The sequence below is a fragment of the Squalius cephalus genome (genome assembly GCF_949319135.1).
Source record: "Squalius cephalus genome assembly, contig: scaffold_104, whole genome shotgun sequence".
In the NCBI taxonomy this organism is placed as follows: domain Eukaryota; kingdom Metazoa; phylum Chordata; class Actinopteri; order Cypriniformes; family Leuciscidae; genus Squalius; species Squalius cephalus.
In genome coordinates this window covers 13,301-26,374 of record NW_027645836.1, presented here as the reverse complement: position 1 = coordinate 26,374, position 13,074 = coordinate 13,301, and the positions used below count along the sequence as shown (strand labels likewise).

At 43.6% G+C, this 13,074-nt stretch overlaps 1 long non-coding RNA gene across 1 annotated transcript; it reads left to right on the top strand.

Moving 5' to 3' along the window:
- On the top strand, positions 1-2,415 carry LOC307154143. The gene is made up of 3 exons (XR_013820283.1): positions 1-47; positions 159-285; positions 2,341-2,415. It is a non-coding gene; the product is annotated as an uncharacterized lncRNA (long non-coding RNA).
- Positions 2,416-13,074: the final 10,659 nt, after the last annotated feature.

The following is a 13,074-nucleotide window of genomic DNA, read 5'->3' as shown; positions in this document are numbered from 1 at the left end:
AATTCCATAAATATACAGCAATGGTTTAAAAAGTACTGGCAATACAGGTTTTTTGTGTCACTAACATATTGGACTTACTTTTTATGACCTTCATAATGTTCAAGTGTAGTAGTGCCATGGTCCATGGTCCATGGTCTCTTCCCTTTCTTCCCTTTCAGACTAAACTCCTTCCAAACACTGTAGGAGTCCAGTGCCCGCATCACCCGCCGGGTGTTTTCCCCAGGGTTTGGACCTCCAACAAGACTTAAATGGTGTGTCTACAAGATGGTATACATTTTCAAAATGGTAATAACTTTTGTTAGGGACTGTTCGTTTTTTATTTAAGGGGCCACCGGAGGAGTTTTGAGATCTGTTGTCAAAAAAGACATGACCCTCCCTTCGCCAGCAATACATTTTTCTATGACCCTCCAAAATGATTGTGAAAAAAGGCATGACCCTCCCCGATAATTTATTGATTTATTGACTTCTGTGCTTGGCAAAGATGTTCAGATAGCCATTGTTTGTTTGTTTTTTAAACAATAAATTCAATTGCTTTCTCATCTTACTAGGGCTGTAACGATAGACCAAACCTACGATTCGGTTCGAATCACGATTTTTGATTTTAGATTTGAAAAAAATCATGTTTTCGGTGATGCGGTGTCTGACTCGTTCAACATGTGGGTGGCGTTGCGAATAAAGCATCTAAAAGCTGTCACAAAGAACCGGCAAAAGTAATGATTATGAATATGTCAAATATAGCAAGGAGACATTTTAATTGTTTATTAATAAACAAGTGTTTTCTGTGTCGACTGCAAAGATGAAGTTGACGATGCGTCTCGATCTTCGCAGAACGCGTCAGAGAGAAATGCACATTTCATAAGCAGAAAGCAGTCAGTTTCCCTTCGTTATGAATTGTTCTGTTTAAAAGTAGACATTTAAAGCTTTCTATATATTTCTCAGGTCTGTGAGGCAAGTACCTTCCACTGAGTTTTGGTTCATTTATGAGACGAGTCGAGTCCAGTTCTCTCGCCCGCGCCTCCGTGTCATGATTGTCTATTTTCTACTATATTTACTTCTTAATAATTAAATCCAGATGAAACATTGATTAAAATTAAGATACAATTAATAGAAAAACGAAATTCACTTTAAAGAAAGGCTTTGTGCTTTCTGTTTGAGGTCTCTGTGAAATTTTTAAAGTTGCTTTGAGAGCAGTCATGTCCGTAATGGAGAACTGTCATGCCCGTAACATTTTACATTTATTTTTTTTACATAAATGCAAACACGAAAAATAAAATAAAAATAATATAATATGTTCATTCATCCGGTGGGTATATCTTTTGGTTTGCACAGTGTAATTTATAGAATTACTAAAAAATATTTTGCCACCTAAAAGTTAAAGATTTGTTGTGTCACGTCACATGTGTATTTCCTAATATAAAACGCATGTGTAGACTGATATTTTTCTAATGTCTTGACTCCTTTCAGACGTTTCAAAATATTGGTATTAAATGCATTTTCTGAGAATTTATATTTTTTTGACTGCAAATGTCACGTCCATAACACTGGAATTGCCCACTTTTAACGAATTTATTCTCAACTAGTTTTTGTGGTGTAGGTCTACGTATTTTATTATGTAAACTTAAATAATACTAATAGTAATTTAAAGATGTGGTAGCCCTACATGTTACACATCGTGGAAACAAAATAAGAATGGAGACTAAAATATGGTAGTATCGCGCTACAGCGCACATTCTATCAGCAGTTCTGGCGCCTCAGTCCCAATAGCCTACTGTAAAACTCGACGTACATTCACATCACATGTTAATGCAGCGGAAGTGTTACACTCACAGGGCACTGTGCACTTATTAGCAAGTTCATTAATTGCTCGTGCTTTAAAGCTTTGCCGGGTAAACATTTCTTTGGCATTCAGTTCTGACATGATGCACTTTATCTAAGCGCGAACGGAAGTGAGCGCGCACTGTCAAACAGCGCCAAACTGGATTTTTGTTGGGTCAGACCCATCTGATATCGAAGGGGGGCTGATAACGCAAGATCAACATGGAGCTAAATGGGAAAAAAATAGCACCAAACAAGCCACTTTGAAATGTTGCTGTTTTTATGAATATAAAAGTTGGGTGACCCTCCCCCTAGACTAAAAAAAGTTGGATGACCCTCCCCTCAACAAAGAATAAAAAGACATGACCCTCCCCTATTTTCCTCCGGTGGCCCCTTCCATAAATACCGAACGGTCCCTTGTTTAACTTAATTCTAACACTTTTTTTTTTTTGACATTTCACTGATAGTTCACTATTAACATACCACTCTATTCCGAAATGTCTCCTCTTTAATTTTTTCTTCAAGAGAGAGGAGTTCCTCCATAGTTCCACACACATCAAGATTCATCTCCTCCACTCGCTGACTAGTCCCATCACCCAGGGCACGAGCATAGAGTTCATACAGGGCTACACAGAAGCATCGCCTCGGTAACGTTACTCAACGGACTCTCCTGTGATCAGGTATGTTTATCCATTTCAAACACACAATTTTCAGGCCAGTATGTGTTTATTTTGTTTTGTGTACTTATTTTTTTTATTGAAAAATATTATTTTGTTAGAAAAACGTCGAGTTTTCTGAGAAATGTTTTCGATAAACGGATGACAGAAATTGCCGGAGGATTAACGTTAACGTGTGTTTTTAGACTTGGTTAGTTGTTATTAACTGACTGTTATATGTTCTCGTATTAAATATTTTCAGTGAGTTATCTTAGACATGAGGGGAACTCGTTTTTCTCTTTCAGAGGAGAATCGTTCGGTAAACAGCCAGGTTAAACTAATAAACGGTCATAAAATTGACGTACTGTCTTTTTTCCACACAAAAATGACATCTGTCCTTTTATAATATTAACCCCTTACACTCTGAAGGCATTTTTAATGATTTTGTCTAAGTGACATGCTTAAAATTAAAGGCAGCTCTTTTTTTGTGCGTTTCTATGGTAACGTGAAAAGTAGACCTGTCAATCAAAGAGCTCAGTTTAGTAGCTAGCAGTACAAGCGCGCAGACAGTCAGACAAAGTAGTGGTTATGAAGTAGTAAAGTGATAGTAAGTGAAGTAAGTGTTTTTTTGGACACACACCATTCATAAAATAGAGCCTTTATTAACCTTTGTAACTTAAACAAAATAAAATAATTGTCTTATCTGTTTTTTCAGTGATCGATTTTCATCAGATTTTTGTAAGTGATCAATCTAAAAGTCATCCTACAGTTCTGATTTGCCATGTTCTTAACATACTGTTTTAGTCAATAAAGATAAATTAAAACTGAGTGCATATTAATTCTCAAAGGCATTTGCAATATATTTGACTCCTTTTCATGTTTCTTCTTTTTCTCAACAGGAGCGACATACACCCCAAAGGCTCTTTTCAGAGCCATTTTACACAGCGTCTTTGCCTTTGTACAGTAAGTATGTGTTTTAATTAACCTCAAAGACAACTAAAGACTTCTCAAAGACTTCTTTTAATGATGTAAATTCCCAATTGTTGACTTTTGAGCATTATATCGGACATCTTTTTGTTGTAACCTTTTTTAATCTTATTTCACTATTCAAACCATATGTGGTGTCTGTATTTATATCAGTTGTTCTCGATATTTATATACTGTCCTCACACTATTCTCAACCAAATGTCTTTTAAGGTTTTTTTTTTGTTGTAAAATGCTCTGACTTTTCTGAATTGTCTTTATAGAAACAATCAAACGAAGATATAGACTTTTGTGCCACTGTCTTATTTTTTCCCCCTGTTGCTTTATTTTTGTTTTTTGTTTAGGTGCTGTGTTAAGAAATCCTGCCCAACAAAATTCCACTGAGGCTGACGTAGAGATGACCATGAGAAACTGGCTGCAGCTGAGCAGGGACAGGAATGGGTGGCGGCAAAGGCGGGGCGTGCAAGCATCTTAAGTGAAATAATTGATTGGACTGATTTTTCTTTTTCTTATTTTATTAACTATTTTGGAGGGAATTTCTTATTTTTGTTGTAGTTTTCTATGTGTGATTTGTGGAGTGTTAAAATAAATGATACTGCTTTTGCAAAAACAAAGTAAAAAATAAATTTTCAAGGTCCATCTCCCGGTGCCCTTCTGTTTTGTTATTTCTCCTGGAAAACTCCTGTAACTTAATTTTAAAATCACTGATCCATTCTTTTTTTCTGAGACATTTCCCAGGTTGTCAGATTGTGTATGAAATACACCCTACACATAAACAATCACTTTAAATTTAAACTTAAATTTAAACTGCCTTCTCAACTAGCTCTTGTCAAATTGTTAGGGAAGAAATTTGATTAACACATCACATAAACTGTTATTGAGTGTTGTTGATACACAATAGGAAACTTGTGTCCTTAGAACACAATCTGACAGCAGTTAACCTAAACAAATCAATAAGACCTAATATAACGGTGGGATCCTACTAGAGTGGTGAAAAGCATTCTGTCGTTCTCTCGCTCCCTTTGACTTAACACTGGAACGTTTTCAGCGATCCAGCCGAAAATCAGCTGTTCCAGTGTTAAGTCAAAGGGAGCGAGGCGTCTGAATGCTTTTCGCAGCTCTAGTGGGATCGCGCCGCATAGGTCATAATTATTTCGGGTTTACGTTGGCTCATGGTCGGCGATCATGTCGGGTTTACGTTGGCTCACGGTCGGCGATCATTCTAATGCCACCATCTTCCCGATGTCTTGCCGATTAGCTACCGATCTCCATAAGACATCTCACCGAGGCACTTTATGTCGGGCAGGCACACGCGCCCCAACGTCGGCAAGACCTAATTTGCTGTCTGGGTTGATTAAACAGGATGACTGCTTGATATACTGCTTGATATACTGCTTTGCTCACTTACAATAATCAGATGGCAATTGATACTGGAAAAGAGAAGAGAATTCATGTTATGGTATACATTCAAAAGTTTCATACAGTCTATGGTTTCTACCAAGGATATTGGTGTGTAATACAATTGGAGTTTGCACAGGGTGTTTATTTTGAATCTGACAATGTTTTTTTGACTTTTATTTTGTATTTACGGTGCGGCTTGGACGCGGAATCCGTCAAAAATAGACTAGGCGCCTATCTTTAGCGAAGCAGCACAGAGAGCCACTTCTGAAATGCACACAAGCATTGACTAGAATGGGCGCGATCAGCTCCGGTAGCCGTGTCGCACCCGTAATGCGCCGCAAACGTGTGCAGTGTTAATAAGGATTGAAGCGCGCGTCCGAGTGAAGACTGCGCGAGTCACTGAGCGTCTGAGTGAAGACTGCGCAAGGACTAGAGGTGCGTTCCATTTGACCGTAAGTGGACTGCGAAGTGGACTTCACAGGGTATTCCGCCATCTTAAGTGAGATTCCAATCTGAAGGGAGCGAACATGTTCAGTTCGAAGGGCACTGCGCACGGCATAGGGAATAAGGGAACATCGATACATCACATCACCCAACTGTCATTGCGCGCACCACGTCATCAACAGTCAGAACGGTCATAACTTACGATGGAGGAGTTTACGTATGTGTGTAAGTATTCATACATTTCGCCATTGTTATTCAAGTTACAGTATTTTTAACGGTTATTGTTGTGAATATTACTTATACTATCTTTGATGATTATAATTTACCTCAGTGAATGCAGCCAGCTTAGCTAGTTTGTGAAGTAAAGTGATTTTATTTTAGGTAGTTGTAAAATAGTGCTTAGATACATTTGTCATTGTGTGTGTGTGTGTGTGTGTGTTGTTTGTTTGTTTGTTTGTGTGCTTAGGGTCTAAAGAACAAACTGTAGAGTTTATCCAGTTAAGGAGCCGACACGAGCGTCTCTTTACAGGGAAGAGAAATGCAGCAAAATGTGGATGGGAGTAGGTTATATAATAAGTGTTGTTGATAATTATAGAATATAAAACTACTTATTTGTGCCTTTCTTCATTTCTACTGTGACTTGTTTACATATAAATGTAGTTAACTAATTTCCATACTATGTTACAGAACAGTGATTCAAATGATGGGACTAGAGGGCAAGGTGTCTGTCCATCAGGCATCTAGGAAGTGGGAGAACATGAAAAAAAAAGTACAAGGTAAGACATTTATAATATCAGCTTGTGCGTCCAACTATGTGGAGTACAATATAATAGTCCTTTGAATCTGTGTTTTAATATATAATATACACTAATTAAAAATAACTATACACACACTCATTCATGCATTCATTCTAGGAATTGAAGTACCCACCAACTGGGTCAGGAAGAGACAACGGGGAGGAAACAGCAACCTCGTGGCCATGGTATAATGCCATGGATGAGGCGATTGGTCAGAAGGCATCAATAACACCACCAGTAATAATGTCGTCACTACTTTCAAATGAGGACCTGTCCATCAGTTCGCCCTCTTTCTTCGCCAGCCCACCTCCTATGGCCTCAGTCACTGGCCCTTCTCCTATGGCCTCAGTCACTGGCCCTTCTCCTATGGCCTCAGTCACTGGCCTCAGTCACTGGCCCTTCTCCTATGTCTTCGGTCGCTGGCACTTCTCCTATGTCTTCGGTCGCTGACCCTATGTCTTCAGTCGCTGACACTTCTCCTATGTCTTCGGTCGCTGGCACTTCTCCTATGTCTTCGGTCGCTGGCACTTCTCCTATGTCTTCGGTCGCTGACACTTCTCCTATGTCTTCGGTCGCTGGCACTTCTCCTATGTCTTCGGTCGCTGGCACTTTTCCTATGTCTTCGGTCGCTGGCACTTCTCCGCACTTCTCCTATGTCTTCGGTCGCTGGCACTTCTCCTATGTCTTCGGTCGCTGGCACTTCTCCTATGTCTTCGGTCGCTGGCACTTCTCCTATGTCTTCGGTCGCTGGCACTTCTCCTATGTCTTCGGTCGCTGACACTTCTCCTATGTCTTCGGTCGCTTCTCCTATGTCTTCGGTCGCTGGCACTTCTCCTATGTCTTCGGTCGCTGACACTTCTCCTATGTCTTCGGTCGCTGGCACTTCTCCTATGTCTTCGGTTGCTGGCACTTCTCCTATGTCTTCGGTCGCTGACACTTCTCCTATGTCTTCGGTCGTTGACACTTCTCCTATGTCTTCGGTCGCTGGCACTTCTCCTATGTCTTCGGTCGCTGGCACTTCTCCTATGTCTTCGGTTGCTGGCACTTCTCCTATGTCTTCGGTCGCTGACACTTCTCCTATGTCTTCGGTCGCTGGCACTTCTCCTATGTCTTCGGTCGCTTCTCCTATGTCTTCGGTCGCTGGCACTTCTCCTATGTCTTCGGTCGCTTCTCCTATGTCTTCGGTCGCTGACACTTCTCCTATGTCTTCGGTCGCTGGCACTTCTCCTATGTCTTCGGTCGCTTCTCCTATGTCTTCGGTCGCTGGCACTTCTCCTATGTCTTCGGTCGCTGACACTTCTCCTATGTCTTCGGTCGCTGGCACTTCTCCTATGTCTTCGGTCGCTGGCACTTCTCCTATGTCTTCGGTCACTGACACTTCTCCTATGTCTTCGGTCGCTGGCACTTCTCCTATGTCTTCGGTCGCTGGCACTTCTCCTATGTCTTCGGTCGCTGACACTTCTCCTATGTCTTCGGTCGCTGGCACTTCTCCTATGTCTTCGGTCGCTGGCACTTCTCCTATGTCTTAGGTCGCTGGCACTTCTCCTATGTCTTCGGTCACTTCTCCTATGTCTTCGGTCGCTGGCACTTCTCCTATGTCTTCGGTCGCTTCTCCTATGTCTTCGGTCGCTGACACTTCTCCTATGTCTTCGGTCGCTGGCACTTCTCCTATGTCTTCGGTCGCTTCTCCTATGTCTTCGGTCGCTTCTCCTATGTCTTCGGTCGCTGGCACTTCTCCTATGTCTTCGGTCGCTGGCACTTCTCCTATGTCTTCGGTCGCTTCTCCTATGTCTTCGGTCGCTGACACTTCTCCTATGTCTTCGGACGCTGGCACTTCTCCTATGTCTTCGGTCGCTGGCACTTCTCCTATGTCTTCGGTCGCTGACACTTCTCCTATGTCTTCGGTCGCTGGCACTTCTCCTATGTCTTCGGTCGCTTCTCCTATGTCTTCGGTCGCTGGCACTTCTCCTATGTCTTCGGTCGCTGACACTTCTCCTATGTCTTCGGTCGCTGGCACTTCTCCTATGTCTTCGGTCGCTGGCACTTCTCCTATGTCTTCGGTCGCTGGCACTTCTCCTATGTCTTCGGTCGCTGACCCTATGTCTTCAGTCGCTGACACTTCTCCTATGTCTTCGGTCGCTGACACTTCTCCTATGTCTTCGGTCGCTGGCACTTCTCCTATGTCTTCGGTCGCTGGCACTTCTCCTATGTCTTCGGTCGCTGACACTTCTCCTATGTCTTCGGTCGCTGACACTTCTCCTATGTCTTCGGTTGCTGGCACTTCTCCTATGTCTTCGGTCGCTGGCACTTCTCCTATGTCTTCGGTCGCTGGCACTTCTCCTATGTCTTCGGTCGCTGGCACTTCTCCTATGTCTTCGGTCGCTGACCCTATGTCTTCAGTCGCTGACACTTCTCCTATGTCTTCGGTCGCTGGCACTTCTCCTATGTCTTCGGTCGCTGGCACTTCTCATATGTCTTCGGTCGCTGACCCTATGTCTTCGGTCGCTGACACTTCTCCTATGTCTTCGGTCGCTGGCACTTCTCCTATGTCTTCGGTCGCTGGCACTTCTCCTATGTCTTCGGTCGCTGGCACTTCTCCTATGTCTTCGGTCGCTGGCACTTCTCCTATGTCTTCGGTCGCTGGCACTTCTCCTATGTCTTCGGTCGCTGACACTTCTCCTATGTCTTCGGTCGCTGACACTTCTCCTATGTCTTCGGTTGCTGGCACTTCTCCTATGTCTTCGGTCGCTGGCACTTCTCCTATGTCTTCGGTCGCTGGCACTTCTCCTATGTCTTCGGTCGCTGGCACTTCTCCTATGTCTTCGGTCGCTGGCACTTCTCATATGTCTTCGGTCGCTGACCCTATGTCTTCGGTCGCTGACACTTCTCCTATGTCTTCGGTCGCTGGCACTTCTCCTATGTCTTCGGTCGCTGGCACTTCTCCTATGTCTTCGGTCGCTGGCACTTCTCCTATGTCTTCGGTCGCTGGCACTTCTCCTATGTCTTCGGTCGCTGACACTTCTCCTATGTCTTCGGTCGCTGGCACTTCTCCTATGTCTTCGGTCGCTGGCACTTCTCCTATGTCTTCGGTCGCTGGCACTTCTCCTATGTCTTCGGTCGCTGACCCTATGTCTTCAGTCGCTGACACTTCTCCTATGTCTTCGGTCGCTGGCACTTCTCCTATGTCTTCGGTCGCTGGCACTTCTCCTATGTCTTCGGTCGCTGGCACTTCTCCTATGTCTTCGGTCGCTGGCACTTCTCCTATGTCTTCGGTCGCTGACACTTCTCCTATGTCTTCGGTCGCTGGCACTTCTCCTATGTCTTCGGTCGCTGGCACTTCTCCTATGTCTTCGGTCGCTGACACTTCTCCTATGTCTTCGGTCGCTGGCACTTCTCCTATGTCTTCGGTCGCTTCTCCTATGTCTTCGGTCGCTGGCACTTCTCCTATGTCTTCGGTCGCTGACACTTCTCCTATGTCTTCGGTCGCTGGCACTTCTCCTATGTCTTCGGTCGCTGGCACTTCTCCTATGTCTTCGGTCGCTGGCACTTCTCCTATGTCTTCGGTCGCTGGCACTTCTCCTATGTCTTCGGTCGCTTCTCCTATGTCTTCGGTCGCTGGCACTTCTCCTATGTCTTTGGTCGCTTCTCCTATGTCTTCGGTCGCTGACACTTCTCCTATGTCTTCGGTCGCTGGCACTTCTCCTATGTCTTCGGTCGCTGGCACTTCTCCTATGTCTTCGGTCGCTTCTCCTATGTCTTCGGTCGCTGGCACTTCTCCTATGTCTTCGGTCGCTGGCACTTCTCCTATGTCTTCGGTCGCTGACCCTATGTCTTCAGTCGCTGACACTTCTCCTATGTCTTCGGTCGCTGGCACTTCTCCTATGTCTTCGGTCGCTGGCACTTCTCCTATGTCTTCGGTCGCTGGCACTTCTCATATGTCTTCGGTCGCTGACCCTATGTCTTCGGTCGCTGACACTTCTCCTATGTCTTCGGTCGCTGGCACTTCTCCTATGTCTTCGGTCGCTGACCCTATGTCTTCAGTCGCTGACACTTCTCCTATGTCTTCGGTCGCTGGCACTTCTCCTATGTCTTCGGTCGCTGGCACTTCTCCTATGTCTTCGGTCGCTGACACTTCTCCTATGTCTTCGGTCGCTGACACTTCTCCTATGTCTTCGGTTGCTGGCACTTCTCCTATGTCTTCGGTCGCTGGCACTTCTCCTATGTCTTCGGTCGCTGGCACTTCTCCTATGTCTTCGGTCGCTGGCACTTCTCCTATGTCTTCGGTCGCTGACCCTATGTCTTCAGTCGCTGACACTTCTCCTATGTCTTCGGTCGCTGGCACTTCTCCTATGTCTTCGGTCGCTGGCACTTCTCCTATGTCTTCGGTCGCTGGCACTTCTCCTATGTCTTCGGTCGCTGGCACTTCTCCTATGTCTTCGGTCGCTGACACTTCTCCTATGTCTTCGGTCGCTGGCACTTCTCCTATGTCTTCGGTCGCTGGCACTTCTCCTATGTCTTCGGTCGCTGGCACTTCTCCTATGTCTTCGGTCGCTGGCACTTCTCCTATGTCTTCGGTCGCTGGCACTTCTCCTATGTCTTCGGTCGCTGACACTTCTCCTATGTCTTCGGTCGCTGGCACTTCTCCTATGTCTTCGGTCGCTGGCACTTCTCCTATGTCTTCGGTCGCTGACACTTCTCCTATGTCTTCGGTCGCTGGCACTTCTCCTATGTCTTCGGTCGCTGGCACTTCTCCTATGTCTTCGGTCGCTGGCACTTCTCCTATGTCTTCGGTCGCTGGCTCTTCTCCTATGGCCTCAGTCACTGGCCCTTCTCCTATGACTTCGGTCGCTGGCCCTTCCATCAGATCTAGCATTCCTCCTACCAGGCGCAAAAAACGTGTGGCAACTGAAATTTTAGATTTCTTCCGGGAGGAATCTGCCAAGGAGGAGGAACGAGAGAAACGATTTACTGACTTTAACGAGAGGTTTTTAACCCTCTTTGAGTCTTTTTTGAAAAAATAAGTTCCTGTCTCTAAGGCATTCTTCTCTTTCTATCTGTTATTACATTTTGTTTACGGTGTAAGTCATATTTATTGAGGTTTTTACACAAACATACACACAAATGTTTATTTATTCATTTATTTATGGAGAACTGTATGTAGCTGTTAATTTATTCTTGTTTATGAAAATCTATTCACATGTACAAAAGATAACTTCATGTTATGCAGTAACATTCAAATTGAATATGTACAACAATTAACATTAAATAAAAATTTCATTTGTTCACAGATTCATCCATCCAATCTTCTATATTAAAATATAACAAAATTCAATATTATCTAAAAGTTGTTTATGAGAACTAAATATCAGAACTTATCAGAATTAGAAATTACTAGAATAATTACTATTATTAGAAAAAACTATATTCATAAAAACATTTTTAGTCTGTTCAAATAATTAAATTACGGTAAAACTAATTCCCATCCCTTAGTCATAGTCATGGTGTTGCAAGACAATGTGTCTTTGCACAGGAGCTGAAACCAAGGCTGCAAGCTCATCTCTTGTGGCTGATCCTCTACTTTCTGCCACATGATGTGATGGTCTGGTAGGCTCCGTCAGCTCATCCACAATATGTCCAACTCCAAGGCAGATGTTATGCAGCATTGTACAGGCAACTACCACTTTTGGGACAACCAACTGATCCAGAGGAAGAGCCTGAAGGAAGATGGCTCTCCACCGACACTTCATCCTGCCAAAAGATGTCTCAATAATGCACCTTGCCCTGGAATGGTGTCTATTGAACCGGGCCTGCACTGGTCCCTGGAGTGGTTCCCTGTAAGGTGTTATGATTCTGATGGGATTGTCAATGCAGGGATATCCACCATCACCTAACAAAAAGTGTCCACGGGGTGGGTATGCCGCAAGCTGGTAAACTGGGCTGCACTGCTGGACTCGGGCATCATGTGTTGATCCAGGGTATCCACAGAACACATCAATAAACCTGCCAGTGTGGTCACAGATTGCTTGCAATACAACAGAATGAAAAAGTTTTCTGTTGAAGTAACAGTTGGCATCTCTCACTGGGGCTTTTATGTGTATATGGCAACCATCTATAGCACCCAAAGCCCCCAGGAAAGCATTGTGATTTGCCAACCTGACAAAACCTTCACTTACTGCCTTCCTTGCATCTTCTGTGGATGGGAGTTTTATTATATTGCCTCTGTGGTGCAGGAGGGACCCAAGTACCTCTCTTACTGAGCGGAAGACTGTGGTCTTAGGTATAGAGAATGCCCGGCAGACAACTCTGTAGGAGGTACCGCAAGCCAACCAGAATATGAATACCAGCACCTTTATGGTTTGCCCCCAACCATGGTGTCGATCCTCAGGAGTGCATTCAGGTATTCACGACTAAGACGATAATCAGGTCTGGTCATTTTCTTCATCAAAAAACAGACGAAGCACTGGTACAGTAGGGTTCATTTGAATGTGGCTGCAGGATTTACATCCTACAAAATTAGATGGAGGGCCACACATTAATCAACTTTAATAAACTTGTGACAACCTTCATTCTATTCAGAGTTACTGATATAAATGTATATGGTTATATGCATATGTTTATTAACTGGGCTATATTGTGTAAAAAATGTAGAGATATAGTGCCAGAAATCATATAAAAAGTGGGTTTATGTTAAATTATTATTAATTAATTATAAACCATATAAAAAGATGATTTGTTAAATTATTATCTATCAATAATTAAATAATAATAATAATAATTTAACATAAACCCACTTCTTATATGGTTTCTGGCAATAAAACAAGTATTCATAGACCTTTTTCACTGTGCTAAACTAGCAAGTTACAAATCTGTCCAGGTGGTGGTGCTAGCTGCATAACTCACTCGTTCAAAAGTCAAGGCCAGAAGCAGTCTCTTACGAAGTCGTCGTCTTCGCTGTCTTCTTTCATATTCATTACGGA